This window comes from Rhinoderma darwinii, unplaced genomic scaffold (genome assembly GCF_050947455.1).
Source record: "Rhinoderma darwinii isolate aRhiDar2 unplaced genomic scaffold, aRhiDar2.hap1 Scaffold_899, whole genome shotgun sequence".
NCBI classification, from domain to species: Eukaryota; Metazoa; Chordata; class Amphibia; order Anura; family Rhinodermatidae; genus Rhinoderma; species Rhinoderma darwinii.
In genome coordinates, this window is record NW_027464471.1 from 38,357 (window position 1) to 52,986 (window position 14,630).

Below are 14,630 nucleotides of genomic sequence, written 5' to 3' on the forward strand. Positions count from 1 at the left end.
CCAGAGGTCAATTGATGGCTGGCTCGCTCGATCTAGCAAGTATCTCTGACTAGTAATAGTCAGCATTGAATAATAAGCACTGTTTTTCACCAGAGTAAATCAGGGGAAAGCGCAAACGCAGTCCCCCACTACCACAAATTATGCAGTCGAGTTTCCCGCATTTGGGGAAATCGCAGGGGTCAGCACACCCGAAGTGCAATGGATGAGCCTCACCCTGGGAGAACCACCTTAATGATCATGGTATCTCCCCTGCCAGGTAAGTATGAGTTGCATAGCGCCTGCCAGACAGGCTCCCCTCACAAGAGGCCCTACTAAGTCGCTGAGGATTTTTCCTGGTTTTTGGTCCGAAGCAGGCCAAAGATCACCTGTCTGCATCCACCTTTTTGGATTGAAAGCAGCTTTGTTAACAATCAGTGGTCAAATCACAAGCATACAGTATACCGTCAACCAGCCCAATCAATCAATATCTTTGACACAGGCTCAAAGTAGCACAACATAGTACAGCAAAGGCACAGGTCCTACACTTTACGTTACACTCTGCACTAACATTGAGATAAAGCATCACATAGGAAAGCCACAAAACCAAAGGCAGCTGATAAGGGAGAGAGGAGTATCCAATCCTCTTGGCCACCCAGAGGTCAATTGATGGCTGGCTCGCTCGATCGATCGATCTAGCAAGTATCTCTGACTAGTAATAGTCAGCATTGAATAATAAGCACTGTTTTTCACCAGAGTAAATCAGGGGAAAGCGCGAACGCAGTCCCCCACTACCACAAATTATGCAGTCGAGTTTCCCGCATTTGGGGAAATCGCAGGGGTCAGCACACCCGAAGTGCAATGGATGAGCCTCACCCTGGGAGAACCACCTTAGTGATCATGGTATCTCCCCTGCCAGGTAAGTATGAGTTGCATAGCGCCTGCCAGACAGGCTCCCCTCACAAGAGGCCCTACTAAGTCGCTGAGGATTTTTCCTGGTTTTTGGTCCGAAGCAGGCCAAAGATCACCTGTCTGCATCCACCTTTTTGGATTGAAAGCAGCTTTGTTAACAATCAGTGGTCAAATCACAAGCATACAGTATACCGTCAACCAGCCCAATCAATCAATATCTTTGACACAGGCTCAAAGTAGCACAACATAGTACAGCAAAGGCACAGGTCCTACACTTTACGTTACACTCTGCACTAACATTGAGATAAAGCATCACATAGGAAAGCCACAAAACCAAAGGCAGCTGATAAGGGAGAGAGGAGTATCCAATCCTCTTGGCCACCCAGAGGTCAATTGATGGCTGGCTCGCTCGATCTAGCAAGTATCTCTGACTAGTAATAGTCAGCATTGAATAATAAGCACTGTTTTTCACCAGAGTAAATCAGGGGAAAGCGCAAACGCAGTCCCCCACTACCACAAATTATGCAGTCAAGTTTCCCGCATTTGGGGAAATCGCAGGGGTCAGCACACCCGAAGTGCAATGGCTGAGCCTCACCCTGGGAGAACCACCTTAATGATCATGGTATCTCCCCTGCCAGGTAAGTATGAGTTGCATAGCGCCTGCCAGACAGGCTCCCCTCACAAGAGGCCCTACTAAGTCGCTGAGGATTTTTCCTGGTTTTTGGTCCGAAGCAGGCCAAAGATCACCTGTCTGCATCCACCTTTTTGGATTGAAAGCAGCTTTGTTAACAATCAGTGGTCAAATCACAAGCATACAGTATACCGTCAACCAGCCCAATCAATCAATATCTTTGACACAGGCTCAAAGTAGCACAACATAGTACAGCAAAGGCACAGGTCCTACACTTTACGTTACACTCTGCACTAACATTGAGATAAAGCATCACATAGGAAAGCCACAAAACCAAAGGCAGCTGATAAGGGAGAGAGGAGTATCCAATCCTCTTGGCCACCCAGAGGTCAATTGATGGCTGGCTCGATCGATCGATCTAGCAAGTATCTCTGACTAGTAATAGTCAGCATTGAATAATAAGCACTGTTTTTCACCAGAGTAAATCAGGGGAAAGCGCGAACGCAGTCCCCCACTACCACAAATTATGCAGTCGAGTTTCCCGCATTTGGGGAAATCGCAGGGGTCAGCACACCCGAAGTGCAATGGATGAGCCTCACCCTGGGAGAACCACCTTAGTGATCATGGTATCTCCCCTGCCAGGTAAGTATGAGTTGCATAGCGCCTGCCAGACAGGCTCCCCTCACAAGAGGCCCTACTAAGTCGCTGAGGATTTTTCCTGGTTTTTGGTCCGAAGCAGGCCAAAGATCACCTGTCTGGATCCAACTGCGCCAAAAAACGGATGCACCTCATTGTACGGAGCCAGGGGTGTGCAGGCACCCCAAATTCCATAAGACACAGGCTCAAGTCTAAGCACTTCCAAGATGCACAGCAACCAGGGTATTAGCATATGGGGCGGCGGCTTCTGGTCAGAGCATTGCCGTGCCGATGAAGCAGTCCCCACATTTGCATGCCGTCACCTGTGAGACAGAGAGGAAGGATAGGTTAGGTTAGGGAAAGGCTCGCCATGCCCTGACTTCTCGAAGCCCAGCAGAAAAAGAAACTTCACTGATCACACTGTTGTTCATCCACGAGGGGGAGACAAAGGCTGCGTATACAGCTAAATATAAAGAGATAATGTACCACATTTTGGATTGAAAAACAGCTTTGTTGACAATCGGTGGTTAAATCACAAGCATACAAGTACCTCTGACTAGTAACAGTCAGCATTGAATAATAAGCACTGTTTTTCACCAGAGTAAATCAGGGGAAAGCGCGAACGCAGTCCCCCACTACCACAAATTATGCAGTCGAGTTTCCCGCATTTGGGGAAATCGCAGGGGTCAGCACACCCGAAGTGCAATGGATGAGCCTCACCCTGGGAGAACCACCTTAATGATCATGGTATCTCCCCTGCCAGGTAAGTATGAGTTGCATAGCGCCTGCCAGACAGGCTCCCCTCACAAGAGGCCCTACTAAGTCGCTGAGGATTTTTCCTGGTTTTTGGTCCGAAGCAGGCCAAAGATCACCTGTCTGCATCCACCTTTTTGGATTGAAAGCAGCTTTGTTAACAATCAGTGGTCAAATCACAAGCATACAGTATACCGTCAACCAGCCCAATCAATCAATATCTTTGACACAGGCTCAAAGTAGCACAACATAGTACAGCAAAGGCACAGGTCCTACACTTTACGTTACACTCTGCACTAACATTGAGATAAAGCATCACATAGGAAAGCCACAAAACCAAAGGCAGCTGATAAGGGAGAGAGGAGTATCCAATCCTCTTGGCCACCCAGAGGTCAATTGATGGCTGGCTCGCTCGATCGATCGATCTAGCAAGTATCTCTGACTAGTAATAGTCAGCATTGAATAATAAGCACTGTTTTTCACCAGAGTAAATCAGGGGAAAGCGCGAACGCAGTCCCCCACTACCACAAATTATGCAGTCGAGTTTCCCGCATTTGGGGAAATCGCAGGGGTCAGCACACCCGAAGTGCAATGGATGAGCCTCACCCTGGGAGAACCACCTTAGTGATCATGGTATCTCCCCTGCCAGGTAAGTATGAGTTGCATAGCGCCTGCCAGACAGGCTCCCCTCACAAGAGGCCCTACTAAGTCGCTGAGGATTTTTCCTGGTTTTTGGTCCGAAGCAGGCCAAAGATCACCTGTCTGCATCCACCTTTTTGGATTGAAAGCAGCTTTGTTAACAATCAGTGGTCAAATCACAAGCATACAGTATACCGTCAACCAGCCCAATCAATCAATATCTTTGACACAGGCTCAAAGTAGCACAACATAGTACAGCAAAGGCACAGGTCCTACACTTTACGTTACACTCTGCACTAACATTGAGATAAAGCATCACATAGGAAAGCCACAAAACCAAAGGCAGCTGATAAGGGAGAGAGGAGTATCCAATCCTCTCGGCCACCCAGAGGTCAATTGATGGCTGGCTCGCTCGATCTAGCAAGTATCTCTGACTAGTAATAGTCAGCATTGAATAATAAGCACTGTTTTTCACCAGAGTAAATCAGGGGAAAGCGCAAACGCAGTCCCCCACTACCACAAATTATGCAGTCGAGTTTCCCGCATTTGGGGAAATCGCAGGGGTCAGCACACCCGAAGTGCAATGGCTGAGCCTCACCCTGGGAGAACCACCTTAATGATCATGGTATCTCCCCTGCCAGGTAAGTATGAGTTGCATAGCGCCTGCCAGACAGGCTCCCCTCACAAGAGGCCCTACTAAGTCGCTGAGGATTTTTCCTGGTTTTTGGTCCGAAGCAGGCCAAAGATCACCTGTCTGCATCCACCTTTTTGGATTGAAAGCAGCTTTGTTAACAATCAGTGGTCAAATCACAAGCATACAGTATACCGTCAACCAGCCCAATCAATCAATATCTTTGACACAGGCTCAAAGTAGCACAACATAGTACAGCAAAGGCACAGGTCCTACACTTTACGTTACACTCTGCACTAACATTGAGATAAAGCATCACATAGGAAAGCCACAAAACCAAAGGCAGCTGATAAGGGAGAGAGGAGTATCCAATCCTCTTGGCCACCCAGAGGTCAATTGATGGCTGGCTCGCTCGATCGATCGATCTAGCAAGTATCTCTGACTAGTAATAGTCAGCATTGAATAATAAGCACTGTTTTTCACCAGAGTAAATCAGGGGAAAGCGCGAACGCAGTCCCCCACTACCACAAATTATGCAGTCGAGTTTCCCGCATTTGGGGAAATCGCAGGGGTCAGCACACCCGAAGTGCAATGGATGAGCCTCACCCTGGGAGAACCACCTTAGTGATCATGGTATCTCCCCTGCCAGGTAAGTATGAGTTGCATAGCGCCTGCCAGACAGGCTCCCCTCACAAGAGGCCCTACTAAGTCGCTGAGGATTTTTCCTGGTTTTTGGTCCGAAGCAGGCCAAAGATCACCTGTCTGCATCCACCTTTTTGGATTGAAAGCAGCTTTGTTAACAATCAGTGGTCAAATCACAAGCATACAGTATACCGTCAACCAGCCCAATCAATCAATATCTTTGACACAGGCTCAAAGTAGCACAACATAGTACAGCAAAGGCACAGGTCCTACACTTTACGTTACACTCTGCACTAACATTGAGATAAAGCATCACATAGGAAAGCCACAAAACCAAAGGCAGCTGATAAGGGAGAGAGGAGTATCCAATCCTCTTGGCCACCCAGAGGTCAATTGATGGCTGGCTCGCTCGATCTAGCAAGTATCTCTGACTAGTAATAGTCAGCATTGAATAATAAGCACTGTTTTTCACCAGAGTAAATCAGGGGAAAGCGCAAACGCAGTCCCCCACTACCACAAATTATGCAGTCGAGTTTCCCGCATTTGGGGAAATCGCAGGGGTCAGCACACCCGAAGTGCAATGGATGAGCCTCACCCTGGGAGAACCACCTTAATGATCATGGTATCTCCCCTGCCAGGTAAGTATGAGTTGCATAGCGCCTGCCAGACAGGCTCCCCTCACAAGAGGCCCTACTAAGTCGCTGAGGATTTTTCCTGGTTTTTGGTCCGAAGCAGGCCAAAGATCACCTGTCTGCATCCACCTTTTTGGATTGAAAGCAGCTTTGTTAACAATCAGTGGTCAAATCACAAGCATACAGTATACCGTCAACCAGCCCAATCAATCAATATCTTTGACACAGGCTCAAAGTAGCACAACATAGTACAGCAAAGGCACAGGTCCTACACTTTACGTTACACTCTGCACTAACATTGAGATAAAGCATCACATAGGAAAGCCACAAAACCAAAGGCAGCTGATAAGGGAGAGAGGAGTATCCAATCCTCTTGGCCACCCAGAGGTCAATTGATGGCTGGCTCGCTCGATCGATCGATCTAGCAAGTATCTCTGACTAGTAATAGTCAGCATTGAATAATAAGCACTGTTTTTCACCAGAGTAAATCAGGGGAAAGCGCGAACGCAGTCCCCCACTACCACAAATTATGCAGTCGAGTTTCCCGCATTTGGGGAAATCGCAGGGGTCAGCACACCCGAAGTGCAATGGATGAGCCTCACCCTGGGAGAACCACCTTAGTGATCATGGTATCTCCCCTGCCAGGTAAGTATGAGTTGCATAGCGCCTGCCAGACAGGCTCCCCTCACAAGAGGCCCTACTAAGTCGCTGAGGATTTTTCCTGGTTTTTGGTCCGAAGCAGGCCAAAGATCACCTGTCTGCATCCACCTTTTTGGATTGAAAGCAGCTTTGTTAACAATCAGTGGTCAAATCACAAGCATACAGTATACCGTCAACCAGCCCAATCAATCAATATCTTTGACACAGGCTCAAAGTAGCACAACATAGTACAGCAAAGGCACAGGTCCTACACTTTACGTTACACTCTGCACTAACATTGAGATAAAGCATCACATAGGAAAGCCACAAAACCAAAGGCAGCTGATAAGGGAGAGAGGAGTATCCAATCCTCTTGGCCACCCAGAGGTCAATTGATGGCTGGCTCGCTCGATCTAGCAAGTATCTCTGACTAGTAATAGTCAGCATTGAATAATAAGCACTGTTTTTCACCAGAGTAAATCAGGGGAAAGCGCAAACGCAGTCCCCCACTACCACAAATTATGCAGTCAAGTTTCCCGCATTTGGGGAAATCGCAGGGGTCAGCACACCCGAAGTGCAATGGCTGAGCCTCACCCTGGGAGAACCACCTTAATGATCATGGTATCTCCCCTGCCAGGTAAGTATGAGTTGCATAGCGCCTGCCAGACAGGCTCCCCTCACAAGAGGCCCTACTAAGTCGCTGAGGATTTTTCCTGGTTTTTGGTCCGAAGCAGGCCAAAGATCACCTGTCTGCATCCACCTTTTTGGATTGAAAGCAGCTTTGTTAACAATCAGTGGTCAAATCACAAGCATACAGTATACCGTCAACCAGCCCAATCAATCAATATCTTTGACACAGGCTCAAAGTAGCACAACATAGTACAGCAAAGGCACAGGTCCTACACTTTACGTTACACTCTGCACTAACATTGAGATAAAGCATCACATAGGAAAGCCACAAAACCAAAGGCAGCTGATAAGGGAGAGAGGAGTATCCAATCCTCTTGGCCACCCAGAGGTCAATTGATGGCTGGCTCGATCGATCGATCTAGCAAGTATCTCTGACTAGTAATAGTCAGCATTGAATAATAAGCACTGTTTTTCACCAGAGTAAATCAGGGGAAAGCGCGAACGCAGTCCCCCACTACCACAAATTATGCAGTCGAGTTTCCCGCATTTGGGGAAATCGCAGGGGTCAGCACACCCGAAGTGCAATGGATGAGCCTCACCCTGGGAGAACCACCTTAGTGATCATGGTATCTCCCCTGCCAGGTAAGTATGAGTTGCATAGCGCCTGCCAGACAGGCTCCCCTCACAAGAGGCCCTACTAAGTCGCTGAGGATTTTTCCTGGTTTTTGGTCCGAAGCAGGCCAAAGATCACCTGTCTGGATCCAACTGCGCCAAAAAACGGATGCACCTCATTGTACGGAGCCAGGGGTGTGCAGGCACCCCAAATTCCATAAGACACAGGCTCAAGTCTAAGCACTTCCAAGATGCACAGCAACCAGGGTATTAGCATATGGGGCGGCGGCTTCTGGTCAGAGCATTGCCGTGCCGATGAAGCAGTCCCCACATTTGCATGCCGTCACCTGTGAGACAGAGAGGAAGGATAGGTTAGGTTAGGGAAAGGCTCGCCATGCCCTGACTTCTCGAAGCCCAGCAGAAAAAGAAACTTCACTGATCACACTGTTGTTCATCCACGAGGGGGAGACAAAGGCTGCGTATACAGCTAAATATAAAGAGATAATGTACCACATTTTGGATTGAAAAACAGCTTTGTTGACAATCGGTGGTTAAATCACAAGCATACAAGTACCTCTGACTAGTAACAGTCAGCATTGAATAATAAGCACTGTTTTTCACCAGAGTAAATCAGGGGAAAGCGCGAACGCAGTCCCCCACTACCACAAATTATGCAGTCGAGTTTCCCGCATTTGGGGAAATCGCAGGGGTCAGCACACCCGAAGTGCAATGGATGAGCCTCACCCTGGGAGAACCACCTTAATGATCATGGTATCTCCCCTGCCAGGTAAGTATGAGTTGCATAGCGCCTGCCAGACAGGCTCCCCTCACAAGAGGCCCTACTAAGTCGCTGAGGATTTTTCCTGGTTTTTGGTCCGAAGCAGGCCAAAGATCACCTGTCTGCATCCACCTTTTTGGATTGAAAGCAGCTTTGTTAACAATCAGTGGTCAAATCACAAGCATACAGTATACCGTCAACCAGCCCAATCAATCAATATCTTTGACACAGGCTCAAAGTAGCACAACATAGTACAGCAAAGGCACAGGTCCTACACTTTACGTTACACTCTGCACTAACATTGAGATAAAGCATCACATAGGAAAGCCACAAAACCAAAGGCAGCTGATAAGGGAGAGAGGAGTATCCAATCCTCTTGGCCACCCAGAGGTCAATTGATGGCTGGCTCGCTCGATCGATCGATCTAGCAAGTATCTCTGACTAGTAATAGTCAGCATTGAATAATAAGCACTGTTTTTCACCAGAGTAAATCAGGGGAAAGCGCGAACGCAGTCCCCCACTACCACAAATTATGCAGTCGAGTTTCCCGCATTTGGGGAAATCGCAGGGGTCAGCACACCCGAAGTGCAATGGATGAGCCTCACCCTGGGAGAACCACCTTAGTGATCATGGTATCTCCCCTGCCAGGTAAGTATGAGTTGCATAGCGCCTGCCAGACAGGCTCCCCTCACAAGAGGCCCTACTAAGTCGCTGAGGATTTTTCCTGGTTTTTGGTCCGAAGCAGGCCAAAGATCACCTGTCTGCATCCACCTTTTTGGATTGAAAGCAGCTTTGTTAACAATCAGTGGTCAAATCACAAGCATACAGTATACCGTCAACCAGCCCAATCAATCAATATCTTTGACACAGGCTCAAAGTAGCACAACATAGTACAGCAAAGGCACAGGTCCTACACTTTACGTTACACTCTGCACTAACATTGAGATAAAGCATCACATAGGAAAGCCACAAAACCAAAGGCAGCTGATAAGGGAGAGAGGAGTATCCAATCCTCTCGGCCACCCAGAGGTCAATTGATGGCTGGCTCGATCGATCGATCTAGCAAGTATCTCTGACTAGTAATAGTCAGCATTGAATAATAAGCACTGTTTTTCACCAGAGTAAATCAGGGGAAAGCGCGAACGCAGTCCCCCACTACCACAAATTATGCAGTCGAGTTTCCCGCATTTGGGGAAATCGCAGGGGTCAGCACACCCGAAGTGCAATGGATGAGCCTCACCCTGGGAGAACCACCTTAGTGATCATGGTATCTCCCCTGCCAGGTAAGTATGAGTTGCATAGCGCCTGCCAGAAAGGCTCCCCTCACAAGAGGCCCTACTAAGTCGCTGAGGATTTTTCCTGGTTTTTGGTCCGAAGCAGGCCAAAGATCACCTGTCTGGATCCAACTGCGCCAAAAAACGGATGCACCTCATTGTACGGAGCCAGGGGTGTGCAGGCACCCCAAATTCCATAAGACACAGGCTCAAGTCTAAGCACTTCCAAGATGCACAGCAACCAGGGTATTAGCATATGGGGCGGCGGCTTCTGGTCAGAGCATTGCCGTGCCGATGAAGCAGTCCCCACATTTGCATGCCGTCACCTGTGAGACAGAGAGGAAGGATAGGTTAGGTTAGGGAAAGGCTCGCCATGCCCTGACTTCTCGAAGCCCAGCAGAAAAAGAAACTTCACTGATCACACTGTTGTTCATCCACGAGGGGGAGACAAAGGCTGCGTATACAGCTAAATATAAAGAGATAATGTACCACATTTTGGATTGAAAAACAGCTTTGTTGACAATCGGTGGTTAAATCACAAGCATACAAGTACCTCTGACTAGTAACAGTCAGCATTGAATAATAAGCACTGTTTTTCACCAGAGTAAATCAGGGGAAAGCGCGAACGCAGTCCCCCACTACCACAAATTATGCAGTCGAGTTTCCCGCATTTGGGGAAATCGCAGGGGTCAGCACACCCGAAGTGCAATGGATGAGCCTCACCCTGGGAGAACCACCTTAATGATCATGGTATCTCCCCTGCCAGGTAAGTATGAGTTGCATAGCGCCTGCCAGACAGGCTCCCCTCACAAGAGGCCCTACTAAGTCGCTGAGGATTTTTCCTGGTTTTTGGTCCGAAGCAGGCCAAAGATCACCTGTCTGCATCCACCTTTTTGGATTGAAAGCAGCTTTGTTAACAATCAGTGGTCAAATCACAAGCATACAGTATACCGTCAACCAGCCCAATCAATCAATATCTTTGACACAGGCTCAAAGTAGCACAACATAGTACAGCAAAGGCACAGGTCCTACACTTTACGTTACACTCTGCACTAACATTGAGATAAAGCATCACATAGGAAAGCCACAAAACCAAAGGCAGCTGATAAGGGAGAGAGGAGTATCCAATCCTCTTGGCCACCCAGAGGTCAATTGATGGCTGGCTCGCTCGATCGATCGATCTAGCAAGTATCTCTGACTAGTAATAGTCAGCATTGAATAATAAGCACTGTTTTTCACCAGAGTAAATCAGGGGAAAGCGCGAACGCAGTCCCCCACTACCACAAATTATGCAGTCGAGTTTCCCGCATTTGGGGAAATCGCAGGGGTCAGCACACCCGAAGTGCAATGGATGAGCCTCACCCTGGGAGAACCACCTTAGTGATCATGGTATCTCCCCTGCCAGGTAAGTATGAGTTGCATAGCGCCTGCCAGACAGGCTCCCCTCACAAGAGGCCCTACTAAGTCGCTGAGGATTTTTCCTGGTTTTTGGTCCGAAGCAGGCCAAAGATCACCTGTCTGCATCCACCTTTTTGGATTGAAAGCAGCTTTGTTAACAATCAGTGGTCAAATCACAAGCATACAGTATACCGTCAACCAGCCCAATCAATCAATATCTTTGACACAGGCTCAAAGTAGCACAACATAGTACAGCAAAGGCACAGGTCCTACACTTTACGTTACACTCTGCACTAACATTGAGATAAAGCATCACATAGGAAAGCCACAAAACCAAAGGCAGCTGATAAGGGAGAGAGGAGTATCCAATCCTCTTGGCCACCCAGAGGTCAATTGATGGCTGGCTCGCTCGATCTAGCAAGTATCTCTGACTAGTAATAGTCAGCATTGAATAATAAGCACTGTTTTTCACCAGAGTAAATCAGGGGAAAGCGCAAACGCAGTCCCCCACTACCACAAATTATGCAGTCGAGTTTCCCGCATTTGGGGAAATCGCAGGGGTCAGCACACCCGAAGTGCAATGGCTGAGCCTCACCCTGGGAGAACCACCTTAATGATCATGGTATCTCCCCTGCCAGGTAAGTATGAGTTGCATAGCGCCTGCCAGACAGGCTCCCCTCACAAGAGGCCCTACTAAGTCGCTGAGGATTTTTCCTGGTTTTTGGTCCGAAGCAGGCCAAAGATCACCTGTCTGCATCCACCTTTTTGGATTGAAAGCAGCTTTGTTAACAATCAGTGGTCAAATCACAAGCATACAGTATACCGTCAACCAGCCCAATCAATCAATATCTTTGACACAGGCTCAAAGTAGCACAACATAGTACAGCAAAGGCACAGGTCCTACACTTTACGTTACACTCTGCACTAACATTGAGATAAAGCATCACATAGGAAAGCCACAAAACCAAAGGCAGCTGATAAGGGAGAGAGGAGTATCCAATCCTCTTGGCCACCCAGAGGTCAATTGATGGCTGGCTCGCTCGATCGATCGATCTAGCAAGTATCTCTGACTAGTAATAGTCAGCATTGAATAATAAGCACTGTTTTTCACCAGAGTAAATCAGGGGAAAGCGCGAACGCAGTCCCCCACTACCACAAATTATGCAGTCGAGTTTCCCGCATTTGGGGAAATCGCAGGGGTCAGCACACCCGAAGTGCAATGGATGAGCCTCACCCTGGGAGAACCACCTTAGTGATCATGGTATCTCCCCTGCCAGGTAAGTATGAGTTGCATAGCGCCTGCCAGACAGGCTCCCCTCACAAGAGGCCCTACTAAGTCGCTGAGGATTTTTCCTGGTTTTTGGTCCGAAGCAGGCCAAAGATCACCTGTCTGCATCCACCTTTTTGGATTGAAAGCAGCTTTGTTAACAATCAGTGGTCAAATCACAAGCATACAGTATACCGTCAACCAGCCCAATCAATCAATATCTTTGACACAGGCTCAAAGTAGCACAACATAGTACAGCAAAGGCACAGGTCCTACACTTTACGTTACACTCTGCACTAACATTGAGATAAAGCATCACATAGGAAAGCCACAAAACCAAAGGCAGCTGATAAGGGAGAGAGGAGTATCCAATCCTCTTGGCCACCCAGAGGTCAATTGATGGCTGGCTCGCTCGATCTAGCAAGTATCTCTGACTAGTAATAGTCAGCATTGAATAATAAGCACTGTTTTTCACCAGAGTAAATCAGGGGAAAGCGCAAACGCAGTCCCCCACTACCACAAATTATGCAGTCGAGTTTCCCGCATTTGGGGAAATCGCAGGGGTCAGCACACCCGAAGTGCAATGGCTGAGCCTCACCCTGGGAGAACCACCTTAATGATCATGGTATCTCCCCTGCCAGGTAAGTATGAGTTGCATAGCGCCTGCCAGACAGGCTCCCCTCACAAGAGGCCCTACTAAGTCGCTGAGGATTTTTCCTGGTTTTTGGTCCGAAGCAGGCCAAAGATCACCTGTCTGCATCCACCTTTTTGGATTGAAAGCAGCTTTGTTAACAATCAGTGGTCAAATCACAAGCATACAGTATACCGTCAACCAGCCCAATCAATCAATATCTTTGACACAGGCTCAAAGTAGCACAACATAGTACAGCAAAGGCACAGGTCCTACACTTTACGTTACACTCTGCACTAACATTGAGATAAAGCATCACATAGGAAAGCCACAAAACCAAAGGCAGCTGATAAGGGAGAGAGGAGTATCCAATCCTCTTGGCCACCCAGAGGTCAATTGATGGCTGGCTCGCTCGATCGATCGATCTAGCAAGTATCTCTGACTAGTAATAGTCAGCATTGAATAATAAGCACTGTTTTTCACCAGAGTAAATCAGGGGAAAGCGCGAACGCAGTCCCCCACTACCACAAATTATGCAGTCGAGTTTCCCGCATTTGGGGAAATCGCAGGGGTCAGCACACCCGAAGTGCAATGGATGAGCCTCACCCTGGGAGAACCACCTTAGTGATCATGGTATCTCCCCTGCCAGGTAAGTATGAGTTGCATAGCGCCTGCCAGACAGGCTCCCCTCACAAGAGGCCCTACTAAGTCGCTGAGGATTTTTCCTGGTTTTTGGTCCGAAGCAGGCCAAAGATCACCTGTCTGCATCCACCTTTTTGGATTGAAAGCAGCTTTGTTAACAATCAGTGGTCAAATCACAAGCATACAGTATACCGTCAACCAGCCCAATCAATCAATATCTTTGACACAGGCTCAAAGTAGCACAACATAGTACAGCAAAGGCACAGGTCCTACACTTTACGTTACACTCTGCACTAACATTGAGATAAAGCATCACATAGGAAAGCCACAAAACCAAAGGCAGCTGATAAGGGAGAGAGGAGTATCCAATCCTCTTGGCCACCCAGAGGTCAATTGATGGCTGGCTCGCTCGATCTAGCAAGTATCTCTGACTAGTAATAGTCAGCATTGAATAATAAGCACTGTTTTTCACCAGAGTAAATCAGGGGAAAGCGCAAACGCAGTCCCCCACTACCACAAATTATGCAGTCGAGTTTCCCGCATTTGGGGAAATCGCAGGGGTCAGCACACCCGAAGTGCAATGGATGAGCCTCACCCTGGGAGAACCACCTTAATGATCATGGTATCTCCCCTGCCAGGTAAGTATGAGTTGCATAGCGCCTGCCAGACAGGCTCCCCTCACAAGAGGCCCTACTAAGTCGCTGAGGATTTTTCCTGGTTTTTGGTCCGAAGCAGGCCAAAGATCACCTGTCTGCATCCACCTTTTTGGATTGAAAGCAGCTTTGTTAACAATCAGTGGTCAAATCACAAGCATACAGTATACCGTCAACCAGCCCAATCAATCAATATCTTTGACACAGGCTCAAAGTAGCACAACATAGTACAGCAAAGGCACAGGTCCTACACTTTACGTTACACTCTGCACTAACATTGAGATAAAGCATCACATAGGAAAGCCACAAAACCAAAGGCAGCTGATAAGGGAGAGAGGAGTATCCAATCCTCTTGGCCACCCAGAGGTCAATTGATGGCTGGCTCGCTCGATCGATCGATCTAGCAAGTATCTCTGACTAGTAATAGTCAGCATTGAATAATAAGCACTGTTTTTCACCAGAGTAAATCAGGGGAAAGCGCGAACGCAGTCCCCCACTACCACAAATTATGCAGTCGAGTTTCCCGCATTTGGGGAAATCGCAGGGGTCAGCACACCCGAAGTGCAATGGATGAGCCTCACCCTGGGAGAACCACCTTAGTGATCATGGTATCTCCCCTGCCAGGTAAGTATGAGTTGCATAGCGCCTGCCAGA

General features: G+C 48.0%; 23 non-coding genes across 23 annotated transcripts; all 23 read right to left on the minus strand.

The window, feature by feature from the left end:
• Positions 1–100: 100 nt before the first annotated feature.
• On the minus strand, positions 101–264 carry LOC142732232 (U1 spliceosomal RNA). The gene has a single exon (XR_012879441.1). It is a non-coding gene; the product is annotated as a U1 spliceosomal RNA (small nuclear RNA).
• Positions 265–739: 475 nt separating this feature from the next.
• LOC142732336 (U1 spliceosomal RNA) lies at positions 740–903 on the minus strand. The gene has a single exon (XR_012879536.1). It is a non-coding gene; the product is annotated as a U1 spliceosomal RNA (small nuclear RNA).
• Positions 904–1,370: 467 nt separating this feature from the next.
• On the minus strand, positions 1,371–1,534 carry LOC142732307 (U1 spliceosomal RNA). Its single transcript, XR_012879509.1, has one exon. It is a non-coding gene; the product is annotated as a U1 spliceosomal RNA (small nuclear RNA).
• Positions 1,535–2,005: 471 nt separating this feature from the next.
• LOC142732338 (U1 spliceosomal RNA) lies at positions 2,006–2,169 on the minus strand. Its single transcript, XR_012879537.1, has one exon. It is a non-coding gene; the product is annotated as a U1 spliceosomal RNA (small nuclear RNA).
• A 593-nt stretch (positions 2,170–2,762) lies between these two features.
• LOC142732231 (U1 spliceosomal RNA) lies at positions 2,763–2,926 on the minus strand. Its single transcript, XR_012879440.1, has one exon. It is a non-coding gene; the product is annotated as a U1 spliceosomal RNA (small nuclear RNA).
• Positions 2,927–3,401: 475 nt separating this feature from the next.
• On the minus strand, positions 3,402–3,565 carry LOC142732339 (U1 spliceosomal RNA). The gene has a single exon (XR_012879538.1). It is a non-coding gene; the product is annotated as a U1 spliceosomal RNA (small nuclear RNA).
• A 467-nt stretch (positions 3,566–4,032) lies between these two features.
• LOC142732276 (U1 spliceosomal RNA) lies at positions 4,033–4,196 on the minus strand. The gene has a single exon (XR_012879481.1). It is a non-coding gene; the product is annotated as a U1 spliceosomal RNA (small nuclear RNA).
• A 475-nt stretch (positions 4,197–4,671) lies between these two features.
• Positions 4,672–4,835, minus strand: LOC142732340 (U1 spliceosomal RNA). Its single transcript, XR_012879539.1, has one exon. It is a non-coding gene; the product is annotated as a U1 spliceosomal RNA (small nuclear RNA).
• A 467-nt stretch (positions 4,836–5,302) lies between these two features.
• Positions 5,303–5,466, minus strand: LOC142732233 (U1 spliceosomal RNA). Its single transcript, XR_012879442.1, has one exon. It is a non-coding gene; the product is annotated as a U1 spliceosomal RNA (small nuclear RNA).
• Positions 5,467–5,941: 475 nt separating this feature from the next.
• On the minus strand, positions 5,942–6,105 carry LOC142732341 (U1 spliceosomal RNA). The gene has a single exon (XR_012879540.1). It is a non-coding gene; the product is annotated as a U1 spliceosomal RNA (small nuclear RNA).
• Positions 6,106–6,572: 467 nt separating this feature from the next.
• On the minus strand, positions 6,573–6,736 carry LOC142732308 (U1 spliceosomal RNA). Its single transcript, XR_012879510.1, has one exon. It is a non-coding gene; the product is annotated as a U1 spliceosomal RNA (small nuclear RNA).
• A 471-nt stretch (positions 6,737–7,207) lies between these two features.
• LOC142732342 (U1 spliceosomal RNA) lies at positions 7,208–7,371 on the minus strand. Its single transcript, XR_012879541.1, has one exon. It is a non-coding gene; the product is annotated as a U1 spliceosomal RNA (small nuclear RNA).
• A 593-nt stretch (positions 7,372–7,964) lies between these two features.
• Positions 7,965–8,128, minus strand: LOC142732243 (U1 spliceosomal RNA). Its single transcript, XR_012879451.1, has one exon. It is a non-coding gene; the product is annotated as a U1 spliceosomal RNA (small nuclear RNA).
• A 475-nt stretch (positions 8,129–8,603) lies between these two features.
• LOC142732344 (U1 spliceosomal RNA) lies at positions 8,604–8,767 on the minus strand. Its single transcript, XR_012879543.1, has one exon. It is a non-coding gene; the product is annotated as a U1 spliceosomal RNA (small nuclear RNA).
• Positions 8,768–9,238: 471 nt separating this feature from the next.
• LOC142732345 (U1 spliceosomal RNA) lies at positions 9,239–9,402 on the minus strand. The gene has a single exon (XR_012879544.1). It is a non-coding gene; the product is annotated as a U1 spliceosomal RNA (small nuclear RNA).
• A 593-nt stretch (positions 9,403–9,995) lies between these two features.
• On the minus strand, positions 9,996–10,159 carry LOC142732255 (U1 spliceosomal RNA). Its single transcript, XR_012879462.1, has one exon. It is a non-coding gene; the product is annotated as a U1 spliceosomal RNA (small nuclear RNA).
• Positions 10,160–10,634: 475 nt separating this feature from the next.
• LOC142732346 (U1 spliceosomal RNA) lies at positions 10,635–10,798 on the minus strand. The gene has a single exon (XR_012879545.1). It is a non-coding gene; the product is annotated as a U1 spliceosomal RNA (small nuclear RNA).
• Positions 10,799–11,265: 467 nt separating this feature from the next.
• Positions 11,266–11,429, minus strand: LOC142732277 (U1 spliceosomal RNA). Its single transcript, XR_012879482.1, has one exon. It is a non-coding gene; the product is annotated as a U1 spliceosomal RNA (small nuclear RNA).
• Positions 11,430–11,904: 475 nt separating this feature from the next.
• Positions 11,905–12,068, minus strand: LOC142732347 (U1 spliceosomal RNA). Its single transcript, XR_012879546.1, has one exon. It is a non-coding gene; the product is annotated as a U1 spliceosomal RNA (small nuclear RNA).
• Positions 12,069–12,535: 467 nt separating this feature from the next.
• LOC142732278 (U1 spliceosomal RNA) lies at positions 12,536–12,699 on the minus strand. The gene has a single exon (XR_012879483.1). It is a non-coding gene; the product is annotated as a U1 spliceosomal RNA (small nuclear RNA).
• Positions 12,700–13,174: 475 nt separating this feature from the next.
• Positions 13,175–13,338, minus strand: LOC142732349 (U1 spliceosomal RNA). Its single transcript, XR_012879547.1, has one exon. It is a non-coding gene; the product is annotated as a U1 spliceosomal RNA (small nuclear RNA).
• Positions 13,339–13,805: 467 nt separating this feature from the next.
• Positions 13,806–13,969, minus strand: LOC142732234 (U1 spliceosomal RNA). The gene has a single exon (XR_012879443.1). It is a non-coding gene; the product is annotated as a U1 spliceosomal RNA (small nuclear RNA).
• Positions 13,970–14,444: 475 nt separating this feature from the next.
• Positions 14,445–14,608, minus strand: LOC142732165 (U1 spliceosomal RNA). The gene has a single exon (XR_012879380.1). It is a non-coding gene; the product is annotated as a U1 spliceosomal RNA (small nuclear RNA).
• Positions 14,609–14,630: the final 22 nt, after the last annotated feature.